Below are 13,752 nucleotides of genomic sequence, written 5' to 3' on the forward strand. Positions count from 1 at the left end.
ACCCAGGGGGTTGTGATCAACAACATATGCCTGGATAGGTCAGTTATTAGAGCGTCAAATGTGTAATCAGTGGGTCCTGGGTTCAAGTCCTCATTTAGGTGATCGCCTTTCAATTTGTAATAAGGGCAAGCTAACTGATCATCTCTCCTACTAAATGACTGACTGTTTGCTCTTTTCAATATGATTAACCTACAAAAGGTGTAACATTCCTGTTTAATTACTTCACCATTGGATTAAGGTTTAGCCACCTGGAATACTAGGTGGCAATCTTACCAGGGAAGTGAGAGTGAACTGGCAGAGGTGCTGCTTTGAATGCACCACTGTCAGGCTTTGCCTAGCCATGAAGTGCTGCCCTTTGTTCGTGCGTTATTGCTGGAGGAATCAGACAAATAGACATTTCTTTCCACTTCTGTGTAGTTGTGGCCGAGTGGTTAAGGCGATGGTCTTGAAATCTTTTGGGGTCTCCCCGTGCAGATTCAAACCCTGCCAACTACGGTTGAGGTTTGCTGTGCTTTCGTTTTCTTTCATGATTTTCAGTGGGTGTCGGAGAGATTCATTATGTCATTGGCCCTATCTTTGTACAAGCATTTTTTCAATTTCCCTTGCCGACCCGTGTCTCGTTTCGAGCCTGAAGTGGGCAATGTTCTAAAAGGCACAAGTCGTCTCATTATTTGTCCATACAATTCAGGCATTGGGATCTGTGTATTTGGTACCCCTGATGACTTAAAGGCCTTAAATAGCCAGCTCAAGAGTCACTGCAGTATGTTGAGTAGAGAAAAATGAGTATCAGAACTATGAAAGGTTTCCTCTCTGCTGGCGTATTTCAAGATGACTGCTTTTTCTACCTCAAAAGAAGCAAGTCTCATGTCATTGTAAAGTTCCTCCACTCAAAGATCTGTTATATGCTCTGTTGGAATAATGAAGCTGATGTGTTGTCATTATGACGTTGCCGTAAATATTACACTGCTCTCTAGACAAAAGAGTCGGCAAGCTGCCATGAAGGGATCCCAGACTTTTTTTGAGAATTCCCAACCTGCCAAAAGCAACTCAATGATCTCAATCCTTATTAGTTGTAGACGTCATTGAGAGTTAACTTTAGGTTAACTGGGTCCATGCGTTTCTTTTTTTTTTTTTTTGGCTTAACTGCCTTTATGTCCAAGGGTGTCGACACAACTGACAGAGTGTGGGTACCTCAGTTAGTAGCGCATCAGACTTTTAATCTGAGGGTCCAGGGGTCAAGTCCCTGTTTGGGTGGTAGGTTGACAGTTTGTAGTGAGCCTAAGGTAGCTGTAACTTTCCCATTCTAAGTGAGCAGCTTCTCGCTCTTTTGGATGTAAGTATCCTCTAAAATGTGCTACATGCCTGTTTAATTTCTTCACCATAGGATTTAGGTTTGGCCACTGGAGGGCTAGGAGGCAATCTTACCAGGGAAGTGAGAGCGAACTGGCAGAGGTGCTGCTTTGAAAGCACCACTGGCAGGCTTTGCCTGGCCAAGCTGTTCTGCCTTTTTCTTGGGCAGCATTGATGTGAGGAACCATACAAATTTAAATTCCTTTTCAATTTCTTGTAGTTGTGGCTGCGTGGTTAAGGCAATAGACTAGAAATCCACTGGGGTTTCCCCATGCAGATTTGAATCCTCCCAACTATGTTGCTGCTGTTCTTCTGCTTTCCATTTTCTGGCAATGCTCACTTTCTTGGGCTTGTGATCGTTAATGAAAAAAGCTGTGACAATGTTATGACAGTTGAAAAGGTTTGTTGTCCATATATGCTACAGAACTTCTTTTAAATTTACACTGCACAGACAAGCAAGCCAAAGGCTTTTTACATTTAGGCAGGTCTGAGAAGGCGCACGCAACACGGTACCAGTGGTGCGCCGTGATCGTATAGAGGTTAGTACTCTGCGTTGTGGCCGCAGCAACCCCGGTTCGAATCCGGGTCACGGCAGCATTTTCTGGTAGACAGAGAAATCAAGCTGCTTTTACCACCTCTACTCACCCAAATCCTTCATTTGGCTGTTTGCGTGGCTTCACCTCAGCGGTGACCTGTGCTTTACCCATCCAGCCAAAAGCTTGCACAGGTTCAGACGCATGTAGTCGTGGCTGAGTGGTTGAGGCGATGGACTAGAAAATCATTACGGAACTCCCTGTGCAGGTTCAGTGTCTGTTGTGCTTTTGTTTTCCTCTCTTGGTTTAGAGTGGGTGTCGCTGTTATGCATTAATAAAGCCTTTGGCCCTATCTTTGTACAAGCTTTTTTCAATTTCCCTTGCTGACCCTCGTCTAGTTTCGAGCCTGAAGTGGGCAATGTTCTAAAAGGCACAAGTCGTCTCTTTATTTGTCACTGCAGTATGTTGAGTAGAGAAACATGCGTATCAGAGCTATGAAAGTTTACATTTCTGATGGCTTTTTGGAAGATGACTTCTTTCTCTTCGTCAAGAGAAGCAAGTCAGATGTGACTGCAACTTTACTCCACTCAAAGTGCTGTTATGTGCTCTTTTAGAATAGTGAAGCTGATGTGTGCTCATTATGACTTTATAGTGATAATTACTCTGCTCTTTAGACCACAAAGTAGTTGGCATGCCACCATTAAAGGATCCAAGCCTATTTAAGCATTCCTAACCCACCAAGAGCAGCTCAACATTCTCAATCCTTACTGATTTCAGGCTTCATGGCAAATTAACTTAAGGTTAAAATGGCACATGCAGTTTTTGGCTCTACTGCCTTTATCTCCCAGGGGGTTGTAACAATCAGCATGCCAGTTGGTAGAACAACAGACTTTTAATCAGTGGGTTCTGGGTTCAAGTCCCTGTTTGGGTGATTGACTGTCAATTTGTACTAAGGCCAAGCCAGCTGATAATCTCTCCTACTAAATGAGAGGCGCTGCTTTAAATGCACCGCTGTCAGGCTTTGCCTAGCCATGAACTGTTGCCCTTTGTTCGTGCGTTATTGCTGGAGGAATCAGACAAATAGACATTCCTTTCCAGTTTTGTGTAGTTGTGGCCGAGTGGTTAAGGCGATGGACTTGAAATCCATTGGGGTCTCCCCGCGCAGGTTCAAACCCTGCCAACTACGGTTGAGGTTTGCTGTGCTTTCATTTTCTTTCATGATTTTCAGTGGGTGTCGGAGAGATTCATTAATTATGTCATTGGCCCTATCTTTGTACAAGCATTTTTTCAATTTCCCTTGCCGACCCGTGTCTCGTTTCGAGCCTGAAGTGGGCAATGTTCTAAAAGGCACAAGTCGTCTCATTATTTGTCCATACAATTCAGGCATTGGGATCTGTGTATTTGGTACCCCTGATGACTTAAAGGCCTTAAATAGCCAGCTCAAGAGTCACTGCAGTATGTTGAGTAGAGAAAAATGAGTATCAGAACTATGAAAGGTTTCCTCTCTGCTGGCGTATTTCAAGATGACTGCTTTTTCTACCTCAAAAGAAGCAATTCTCATGTCATTGTAAAGTTCCTCCACTCAAAGATCTGTTATATGCTCTGTTGGAATAATGAAGCTGATGTGTTGTCATTATGACGTTGCCGTAAATATTACACTGCTCTCTAGACAAAAGAGTCGGCAAGCTGCCATGAAGGGATCCCAGACTTTTTTTGAGAATTCCCAACCTGCCAAAAGCAACTCAATGATCTCAATCCTTATTAGTTGTAGACGTCATTGAGAGTTAACTTTAGGTTAACTGGGTCCATGCGTTTCTTTTTTTTTTTTTTTTTGGCTTAACTGCCTTTATGTCCAAGGGTGTCGACACAACTGACAGAGTGTGGGTACCTCAGTTAGTAGCGCATCAGACTTTTAATCTGAGGGTCCAGGGGTCAAGTCCCTGTTTGGGTGGTAGGTTGACAGTTTGTAGTGAGCCTAAGGTAGCTGTAACTTTCCCATTCTAAGTGAGCAGCTTCTCGCTCCTTTGGATGTAAGTATCCTCCAAAATGTGCTACATGCCTGTTTAATTTCTTCACCATAGGATTTAGGTTTGGCCACTGGAGGCCTAGGAAGCAATCTTACCAGGGAAGTGAGAGCGAACTGGCAGAGGTGCTGCTTTGAAAGCACCACTGGCAGGCTTTGCCTGGCCAAGCAGTTCTGCCTTTTTCTTGGGCAGCATTGATGTGAGGAACCATACAAATTTAAATTCCTTTTCAATTTCTTGTAGTTGTGGCTGCGTGGTTAAGGCAATAGACTAGAAATCCACTGGCGTTTCCCCATGCAGATTTGAATCCTCCCAACAATGTTGCTGCTGTTCTTCTGCTTTCCATTTTCTGGCAATGCTCACTTTCTTGGGCTTGTGATCGTTAATGAAAAAAGCTGTGACAATGTTATGACAGTTGAAAAGGTTTGTTGTCCATATATGCTACAGAACTTCTTTTAAATTTACACTGCACAGACAAGCAAGCCAAAGGCTTTTTACATTTAGGCAGGTCTGAGAAGGAGCATGCAACACGGTACCAGTGGTGCGCCGTGATCGTATAGAGGTTAGTACTCTGCGTTGTGGCCGCAGCAACCCCGGTTCGAATCCGGGTCACGGCAGCATTTTCTGGTAGACAGAGAAATCAAGCTGCTTTTACCACCTCTACTCACCCAAATCCTTCATTTGGCTGTTTGCGTGGCTTCACCTCAGCGGTGACCTGTGCTTTACCCATCCAGCCAAAAGCTTGCACAGGTTCAGATGCGTGTAGTCGTGGCTGAGTGGTTGAGGCGATGGACTAGAAAATCATTACGGAACTCCCTGTGCAGGTTCAGTGTCTGTTGTGCTTTTGTTTTCCTCTCTTGGTTTAGAGTGGGTGTCGCTGTTATGCATTAATAAAGCCTTTGGCCCTATCTTTGTACAAGCTTTTTTCAATTTCCCTTGCTGACCCTCGTCTAGTTTCGAGCCTGAAGTGGGCAATGTTCTAAAAGGCACAAGTCGTCTCTTTATTTGTCACTGCAGTATGTTGAGTAGAGAAACATGCGTATCAGAGCTATGAAAGTTTACATTTCTGATGGCTTTTTGGAAGATGACTTCTTTCTCTTCGTCAAGAGAAGCAAGTCAGATGTGACTGCAACTTTACTCCACTCAAAGTGCTGTTATGTGCTCTTTTAGAATAGTGAAGCTGATGTGTGCTCATTATGACTTTATAGTGATAATTACTCTGCTCTTTAGACCACAAAGTAGTTGGCATGCCACCATTAAAGGATCCAAGCCTATTTAAGCATTCCTAACCTGCCAAGAGCAGCTCAACGTTCTCTATCCTTACTGATTTCAGGCTTCATGGCAAATTAACTTAAGGTTAAAATGGCACATGCAGTTTTTGGCTCTACTGCCTTTATCTCCCAGGGGGTTGTAACAATCAGCATGTCCCTCGATAGGCCAGTTGGTAGAACAACAGACTTTTAATCAGTGGGTTCTGGGTTCAAGTCCCTGTTTGGGTGATTGACTGTCAATTTGTACTAAGGCCAAGCCAGCTGATAATCTCTCCTACTAAATGAGAGGCGCTGCTTTAAATGCACCGCTGTCAGGCTTTGCCTAGCCATGAAGTGCTGCCCTTTGTTCGTGTGTTATTGCTGGAGGAATCAGACAAATAGACATTCCTTTCCAGTTTTGTGTAGTTGTGGCCGAGTGGTTAAGGCGATGGACTTGAAATCCATTGGGGTCTCCCCGCGCAGGTTCAAACCCTGCCAACTACGGTTGAGGTTTGCTGTGCTTTCATTTTCTTTCATGATTTTCAGTGGGTGTCGGAGAGATTCATTAATTATGTCATTGGCCCTATCTTTGTACAAGCATTTTTTCAATTTCCCTTGCCGACCCGTGTCTCGTTTCGAGCCTGAAGTGGGCAATGTTCTAAAAGGCACAAGTCGTCTCATTATTTGTCCATACAATTCAGGCATTGGGATCTGTGTATTTGGTACCCCTGATGACTTAAAGGCCTTAAATAGCCAGCTCAAGAGTCACTGCAGTATGTTGAGTAGAGAAAAATGAGTATCAGAACTATGAAAGGTTTCCTCTCTGCTGGCGTATTTCAAGATGACTGCTTTTTCTACCTCAAAAGAAGCAAGTCTCATGTCATTGTAAAGTTCCTCCACTCAAAGATCTGTTATATGCTCTGTTGGAATAATGAAGCTGATGTGTTGTCATTATGACGTTGCCGTAAATATTACACTGCTCTCTAGACAAAAGAGTCGGCAAGCTGCCATGAAGGGATCCCAGACTTTTTTTGAGAATTCCCAACCTGCCAAAAGCAACTCAATGATCTCAATCCTTATTAGTTGTAGACGTCATTGAGAGTTAACTTTAGGTTAACTGGGTCCATGCGTTTCTTTTTTTTTTTTTTTTTTGGCTTAACTGCCTTTATGTCCAAGGGTGTCGACACAACTGACAGAGTGTGGGTACCTCAGTTAGTAGTGCATCAGACTTTTAATCTGAGGGTCCAGGGGTCAAGTCCCTGTTTGGGTGGTAGGTTGACAGTTTGTAGTGAGCCTAAGGTAGCTGTAACTTTCCCATTCTAAGTGAGCAGCTTCTCGCTCTTTTGGATGTAAGTATCCTCCAAAATGTGCTACATGCCTGTTTAATTTCATCACCATAGGATTTAGGTTTGGCCACTGGAGGCCTAGGAGGCAATCTTACCAGGGAAGTGAGAGCGAACTGGCAGAGGTGCTGCTTTGAAAGCACCACTGGCAGGCTTTGCCTGGCCAAGCAGTTCTGCCTTTTTCTTGGGCAGCATTGATGTGAGGAACCATACAAATTTAAATTCCTTTTCAATGTCTTGTAGTTGTGGCTGCGTGGTTAAGGCAATAGACTAGAAATCCACTGGGGTTTCCCCATGCAGATTTGAATCCTCCCAACTATGTTGCTGCTGTTCTTCTGCTTTCCATTTTCTGGCAATGCTCACTTTCTTGGGCTTGTGATCGTTAATGAAAAAAGCTGTGACAATGTTATGACAGTTGAAAAGGTTTGTTGTCCATATATGCTACAGAACTTCTTTTAAATTTACACTGCACAGACAAGCAAGCCAAAGGCTTTTTACATTTAGGCAGGTCTGAAAAGGAGCATGCAACACAGTACCAGTGGTGCGCCGTGATCGTATAGAGGTTAGTACTCTGCGTTGTGGCCGCAGCAACCCTGGTTGGAATCCGGGTCACGGCAGCATTTTCTGGTAGACAGAGAAATCAAGCTGCTTTTACCACCTCTACTCACCCAAATCCTTCATTTGGCTGTTTGCGTGGCTTCACCTCAGCGGTGACCTGTGCTTTACCCATCCAGCCAAAAGCTTGCACAGGTTCAGATGCGTGTAGTCGTGGCTGAGTGGTTGAGGCGATGGACTAGAAAATCATTACGGAACTCCCTGTGCAGGTTCAGTGTCTGTTGTGCTTTTGTTTTCCTCTCTTGGTTTAGAGTGGGTGTCGCTGTTATGCATTAATAAAGCCTTTGGCCCTATCTTTGTACAAGCTTTTTTCAATTTCCCTTGCTGACCCTCGTCTAGTTTCGAGCCTGAAGTGGGCAATGTTCTAAAAGGCACAAGTCGTCTCTTTATTTGTCACTGCAGTATGTTGAGTAGAGAAACATGCGTATCAGAGCTATGAAAGGTTACATTTCTGATGGCTTTTTGGAAGATGACTTCTTTCTCTTCGTCAAGAGAAGCAAGTCAGATGTGACTGCAACTTTACTCCACTCAAAGTGCTGTTATGTGCTCTTTTAGAATAGTGAAGCTGATGTGTGCTCATTATGACTTTATAGTGATAATTACTCTGCTCTTTAGACCACAAAGTAGTTGGCATGCCACCATTAAAGGATCCAAGCCTATTTAAGCATTCCTAACCTGCCAAGAGCAGCTCAACGTTCTCAATCCTTACTGATTTCAGGCTTCATGGCAAATTAACTTAAGGTTAAAATGGCACATGCAGTTTTTGGCTCTACTGCCTTTATCTCCCAGGGGGTTGTAACAATCAGCATGCCAGTTGGTAGAACAACAGACTTTTAATCAGTGGGTTCTGGGTTCAAGTCCCTGTTTGGGTGATTGACTGTCAATTTGTACTAAGGCCAAGCCAGCTGATAATCTCTCCTACTAAATGAGAGGCGCTGCTTTAAATGCACCGCTGTCAGGCTTTGCCTAGCCATGAAGTGCTGCCCTTTGTTCGTGCGTTATTGCTGGAGGAATCAGACAAATAGACATTCCTTTCCACTTTCTTGTAGTTGTGGCCGAGTGGTTAAGGCGATGGATTTGAAATCCATTGGGGTTTCCCCGCGCAGGTTCAAACCCTGCCAACTACGGTTGAGGTTTGCTGTGCTTTCATTTTCTTTCATGATTTTCAGTGGGTGTCGGAGAGATTCATTAATTATGTCATTGGCCCTATCTTTGTACAAGCATTTTTTCAATTTCCCTTGCCGACCCGTGTCTCGTTTCGAGCCTGAAGTGGGCAATGTTCTAAAAGGCACAAGTCGTCTCATTATTTGTCCATACAATTCAGGCATTGGGATCTGTGTATTTGGTACCCCTGATGACTTAAAGGCCTTAAATAGCCAGCTCAAGAGTCACTGCAGTATGTTGAGTAGAGAAAAATGAGTATCAGAACTATGAAAGGTTTCCTCTCTGCTGGCGTATTTCAAGATGACTGCTTTTTCTACCTCAAAAGAAGCAAGTCTCATGTCATTGTAAAGTTCCTCCACTCAAAGATCTGTTATATGCTCTGTTGGAATAATGAAGCTGATGTGTTGTCATTATGACGTTGCCGTAAATATTACACTGCTCTCTAGACAAAAGAGTCGGCAAGCTGCCATGAAGGGATCCCAGACTTTTTTTGAGAATTCCCAACCTGCCAAAAGCAACTCAATGATCTCAATCCTTATTAGTTGTAGACGTCATTGAGAGTTAACTTTAGGTTAACTGGGTCCATGCGTTTCTTTTTTTTTTTTTTTTTGGCTTAACTGCCTTTATGTCCAAGGGTGTCGACACAACTGACAGAGTGTGGGTACCTCAGTTAGTAGCGCATCAGACTTTTAATCTGAGGGTCCAGGGGTCAAGTCCCTGTTTGGGTGGTAGGTTGACAGTTTGTAGTGAGCCTAAGGTAGCTGTAACTTTCCCATTCTAAGTGAGCAGCTTCTCGCTCCTTTGGATGTAAGTATCCTCCAAAATGTGCTACATGCCTGTTTAATTTCTTCACCATAGGATTTAGGTTTGGCCACTGGAGGCCTAGGAAGCAATCTTACCAGGGAAGTGAGAGCGAACTGGCAGAGGTGCTGCTTTGAAAGCACCACTGGCAGGCTTTGCCTGGCCAAGCAGTTCTGCCTTTTTCTTGGGCAGCATTGATGTGAGGAACCATACAAATTTAAATTCCTTTTCAATTTCTTGTAGTTGTGGCTGCGTGGTTAAGGCAATAGACTAGAAATCCACTGGCGTTTCCCCATGCAGATTTGAATCCTCCCAACTATGTTGCTGCTGTTCTTCTGCTTTCCATTTTCTGGCAATGCTCACTTTCTTGGGCTTGTGATCGTTAATGAAAAAAGCTGTGACAATGTTATGACAGTTGAAAAGGTTTGTTGTCCATATATGCTACAGAACTTCTTTTAAATTTACACTGCACAGACAAGCAAGCCAAAGGCTTTTTACATTTAGGCAGGTCTGAGAAGGAGCATGCAACACGGTACCAGTGGTGCGCCGTGATCGTATAGAGGTTAGTACTCTGCGTTGTGGCCGCAGCAACCCCGGTTCGAATCCGGGTCACGGCAGCATTTTCTGGTAGACAGAGAAATCAAGCTGCTTTTACCACCTCTACTCACCCAAATCCTTCATTTGGCTGTTTGCGTGGCTTCACCTCAGCGGTGACCTGTGCTTTACCCATCCAGCCAAAAGCTTGCACAGGTTCAGACGCGTGTAGTCGTGGCTGAGTGGTTGAGGCGATGGACTAGAAAATCATTACGGAACTCCCTGTGCAGGTTCAGTGTCTGTTGTGCTTTTGTTTTCCTCTCTTGGTTTAGAGTGGGTGTCGCTGTTATGCATTAATAAAGCCTTTGGCCCTATCTTTGTACAAGCTTTTTTCAATTTCCCTTGCTGACCCTCGTCTAGTTTCGAGCCTGAAGTGGGCAATGTTCTAAAAGGCACAAGTCGTCTCTTTATTTGTCACTGCAGTATGTTGAGTAGAGAAACATGCGTATCAGAGCTATGAAAGTTTACATTTCTGATGGCTTTTTGGAAGATGACTTCTTTCTCTTCGTCAAGAGAAGCAAGTCAGATGTGACTGCAACTTTACTCCACTCAAAGTGCTGTTATGTGCTCTTTTAGAATAGTGAAGCTGATGTGTGCTCATTATGACTTTATAGTGATAATTACTCTGCTCTTTAGACCACAAAGTAGTTGGCATGCCACCATTAAAGGATCCAAGCCTATTTAAGCATTCCTAACCTGCCAAGAGCAGCTCAACGTTCTCTATCCTTACTGATTTCAGGCTTCATGGCAAATTAACTTAAGGTTAAAATGGCACATGCAGTTTTTGGCTCTACTGCCTTTATCTCCCAGGGGGTTGTAACAATCAGTAGGCCAGTTGGTAGAACAACAGACTTTTAATCAGTGGGTTCTGGGTTCAAGTCCCTGTTTGGGTGATTGACTGTCAATTTGTACTAAGGCCAAGCCAGCTGATAATCTCTCCTACTAAATGAGAGGCGCTGCTTTAAATGCACCGCTGTCAGGCTTTGCCTAGCCATGAAGTGCTGCCCTTTGTTCGTGCGTTATTGCTGGAGGAATCAGACAAATAGACATTCCTTTCCACTTTCGTGTAGTTGTGGCCGAGTGGTTAAGGCGATGGACTTGAAATCCATTGGGGTCTCCCCGTGCAGGTTCAAACCCTGCCAACTACGGTTGAGGTTTGCTGTGCTTTCATTTTCTTTCATGATTTTCAGTGGGTGTCGGAGAGATTCATTAATTATGTCATTGGCCCTATCTTTGTACAAGCATTTTTTCAATTTCCCTTGCCGACCCGTGTCTCGTTTCGAGCCTGAAGTGGGCAATGTTCTAAAAGGCACAAGTCGTCTCTTTATTTGTCCATACAATTCAGGCATTGGGATCTGTGTATTTGGTACCCCTGATGACTTAAAGGCCTTAAATAGCCAGCTCAAGAGTCACTGCAGTATGTTGAGTAGAGAAAAATGAGTATCAGAACTATGAAAGGTTTCCTCTCTGCTGGCGTATTTCAAGATGACTGCTTTTTCTACCTCAAAAGAAGCAAGTCTCATGTCATTGTAAAGTTCCTCCACTCAAAGATCTGTTATATGCTCTGTTGGAATAATGAAGCTGATGTGTTGTCATTATGACGTTGCCGTAAATATTACACTGCTCTCTAGACAAAAGAGTCGGCAAGCTGCCATGAAGGGATCCCAGACTTTTTTTGAGAATTCCCAACCTGCCAAAAGCAACTCAATGATCTCAATCCTTATTAGTTGTAGACGTCATTGAGAGTTAACTTTAGGTTAACTGGGTCCATGCGTTTCTTTTTTTTTTTTTTTTTGGCTTAACTGCCTTTATGTCCAAGGGTGTCGACACAACTGACAGAGTGTGGGTACCTCAGTTAGTAGCGCATCAGACTTTTAATCTGAGGGTCCAGGGGTCAAGTCCCTGTTTGGGTGGTAGGTTGACAGTTTGTAGTGAGCCTAAGGTAGCTGTAACTTTCCCATTCTAAGTGAGCAGCTTCTCGCTCTTTTGGATGTAAGTATCCTCCAAAATGTGCTACATGCCTGTTTAATTTCTTCACCATAGGATTTAGGTTTGGCCACTGGAGGCCTAGGAAGCAATCTTACCAGGGAAGTGAGAGCGAACTGGCAGAGGTGCTGCTTTGAAAGCACCACTGGCAGGCTTTGCCTGGCCAAGCAGTTCTGCCTTTTTCTTGGGCAGCATTGATGTGAGGAACCATACAAATTTAAATTCCTTTTCAATTTCTTGTAGTTGTGGCTGCGTGGTTAAGGCAATAGACTAGAAATCCACTGGGGTTTCCCCATGCAGATTTGAATCCTCCCAACTATGTTGCTGCTGTTCTTCTGCTTTCCATTTTCTGGCAATGCTCACTTTCTTGGGCTTGTGATCGTTAATGAAAAAAGCTGTGACAATGTTATGACAGTTGAAAAGGTTTGTTGTCCATATATGCTACAGAACTTCTTTTAAATTTACACTGCACAGACAAGCAAGCCAAAGGCTTTTTACATTTAGGCAGGTCTGAGAAGGAGCATGCAACACGGTACCAGTGGTGCGCCGTGATCGTATAGAGGTTAGTACTCTGCGTTGTGGCCGCAGCAACCCCGGTTCGAATCCGGGTCACGGCAGCATTTTCTGGTAGACAGAGAAATCAAGCTGCTTTTACCACCTCTACTCACCCAAATCCTTCATTTGGCTGTTTGCGTGGCTTCACCTCAGCGGTGACCTGTGCTTTACCCATCCAGCCAAAAGCTTGCACAGGTTCAGATGCGTGTAGTCGTGGCTGAGTGGTTGAGGCGATGGACTAGAAAATCATTACGGAACTCCCTGTGCAGGTTCAGTGTCTGTTGTGCTTTTGTTTTCCTCTCTTGGTTTAGAGTGGGTGTCGCTGTTATGCATTAATAAAGCCTTTGGCCCTATCTTTGTACAAGCTTTTTTCAATTTCCCTTGCTGACCCTCGTCTAGTTTCGAGCCTGAAGTGGGCAATGTTCTAAAAGGCACAAGTCGTCTCTTTATTTGTCACTGCAGTATGTTGAGTAGAGAAACATGCGTATCAGAGCTATGAAAGTTTACATTTCTGATGGCTTTTTGGAAGATGACTTCTTTCTCTTCGTCAAGAGAAGCAAGTCAGATGTGACTGCAACTTTACTCCACTCAAAGTGCTGTTATGTGCTCTTTTAGAATAGTGAAGCTGATGTGTGCTCATTATGACTTTATAGTGATAATTACTCTGCTCTTTAGACCACAAAGTAGTTGGCATGCCACCATTAAAGGATCCAAGCCTATTTAAGCATTCCTAACCTGCCAAGAGCAGCTCAACGTTCTCTATCCTTACTGATTTCAGGCTTCATGGCAAATTAACTTAAGGTTAAAATGGCACATGCAGTTTTTGGCTCTACTGCCTTTATCTCCCAGGGGGTTGTAACAATCAACATGTCCCTCGATAGGCCAGTTGGTAGAACAACAGACTTTTAATCAGTGGGTTCTGGGTTCAAGTCCCTGTTTGGGTGGTTGACTGTCAATTTGTACTAAGGCCAAGCCAGCTGATAATCTCTCCTACTAAATGAGAGGTGCTGCTTTAAATGCACCGCTGTCAGGCTTTGCCTAGCCATGAAGTGCTGCCCTTTGTTCGTGTGTTATTGCTGGAGGAATCAGACAAATAGACATTCCTTTCCAGTTTTGTGTAGTTGTGGCCGAGTGGTTAAGGCGATGGACTTGAAATCCATTGGGGTCTCCCCGCGCAGGTTCAAACCCTGCCAACTACGGTTGAGGTTTGCTGTGCTTTCATTTTCTTTCATGATTTTCAGTGGGTGTCGGAGAGATTCATTAATTATGTCATTGGCCCTATCTTTGTACAAGCATTTTTTCAATTTCCCTTGCCGACCCGTGTCTCGTTTCGAGCCTGAAGTGGGCAATGTTCTAAAAGGCACAAGTCGTCTCATTATTTGTCCATACAATTCAGGCATTGGGATCTGTGTATTTGGTACCCCTGATGACTTAAAGGCCTTAAATAGCCAGCTCAAGAGTCACTGCAGTATGTTGAGTAGAGAAAAATGAGTATCAGAACTATGAAAGGTTTCCTCTCTGCTGGCGTATTTCAAGA

General features: G+C 43.9%; 10 non-coding genes across 10 annotated transcripts; all 10 read left to right on the top strand.

Moving 5' to 3' along the window:
• The first annotated feature begins 413 nt into the window (after nucleotides 1–413).
• trnas-uga (transfer RNA serine (anticodon UGA)) lies at nucleotides 414–495 on the top strand. Its single transcript has one exon. It is a non-coding gene; the product is annotated as a tRNA-Ser (tRNA).
• A 1,377-nt stretch (nucleotides 496–1,872) lies between these two features.
• trnah-gug (transfer RNA histidin (anticodon GUG)) lies at nucleotides 1,873–1,944 on the top strand. Its single transcript has one exon. It is a non-coding gene; the product is annotated as a tRNA-His (tRNA).
• Nucleotides 1,945–2,987: 1,043 nt separating this feature from the next.
• On the top strand, nucleotides 2,988–3,069 carry trnas-uga (transfer RNA serine (anticodon UGA)). The gene has a single exon. It is a non-coding gene; the product is annotated as a tRNA-Ser (tRNA).
• A 1,383-nt stretch (nucleotides 3,070–4,452) lies between these two features.
• Nucleotides 4,453–4,524, top strand: trnah-gug (transfer RNA histidin (anticodon GUG)). Its single transcript has one exon. It is a non-coding gene; the product is annotated as a tRNA-His (tRNA).
• A 1,055-nt stretch (nucleotides 4,525–5,579) lies between these two features.
• On the top strand, nucleotides 5,580–5,661 carry trnas-uga (transfer RNA serine (anticodon UGA)). Its single transcript has one exon. It is a non-coding gene; the product is annotated as a tRNA-Ser (tRNA).
• A 2,499-nt stretch (nucleotides 5,662–8,160) lies between these two features.
• On the top strand, nucleotides 8,161–8,242 carry trnas-uga (transfer RNA serine (anticodon UGA)). The gene has a single exon. It is a non-coding gene; the product is annotated as a tRNA-Ser (tRNA).
• Nucleotides 8,243–9,625: 1,383 nt separating this feature from the next.
• On the top strand, nucleotides 9,626–9,697 carry trnah-gug (transfer RNA histidin (anticodon GUG)). The gene has a single exon. It is a non-coding gene; the product is annotated as a tRNA-His (tRNA).
• A 1,043-nt stretch (nucleotides 9,698–10,740) lies between these two features.
• trnas-uga (transfer RNA serine (anticodon UGA)) lies at nucleotides 10,741–10,822 on the top strand. Its single transcript has one exon. It is a non-coding gene; the product is annotated as a tRNA-Ser (tRNA).
• A 1,383-nt stretch (nucleotides 10,823–12,205) lies between these two features.
• Nucleotides 12,206–12,277, top strand: trnah-gug (transfer RNA histidin (anticodon GUG)). The gene has a single exon. It is a non-coding gene; the product is annotated as a tRNA-His (tRNA).
• Nucleotides 12,278–13,332: 1,055 nt separating this feature from the next.
• trnas-uga (transfer RNA serine (anticodon UGA)) lies at nucleotides 13,333–13,414 on the top strand. Its single transcript has one exon. It is a non-coding gene; the product is annotated as a tRNA-Ser (tRNA).
• Nucleotides 13,415–13,752: the final 338 nt, after the last annotated feature.

The sequence above is a fragment of the Myxocyprinus asiaticus genome, chromosome 19 (assembly GCF_019703515.2).
Source record: "Myxocyprinus asiaticus isolate MX2 ecotype Aquarium Trade chromosome 19, UBuf_Myxa_2, whole genome shotgun sequence".
NCBI classification, from domain to species: domain Eukaryota; kingdom Metazoa; phylum Chordata; class Actinopteri; order Cypriniformes; family Catostomidae; genus Myxocyprinus; species Myxocyprinus asiaticus.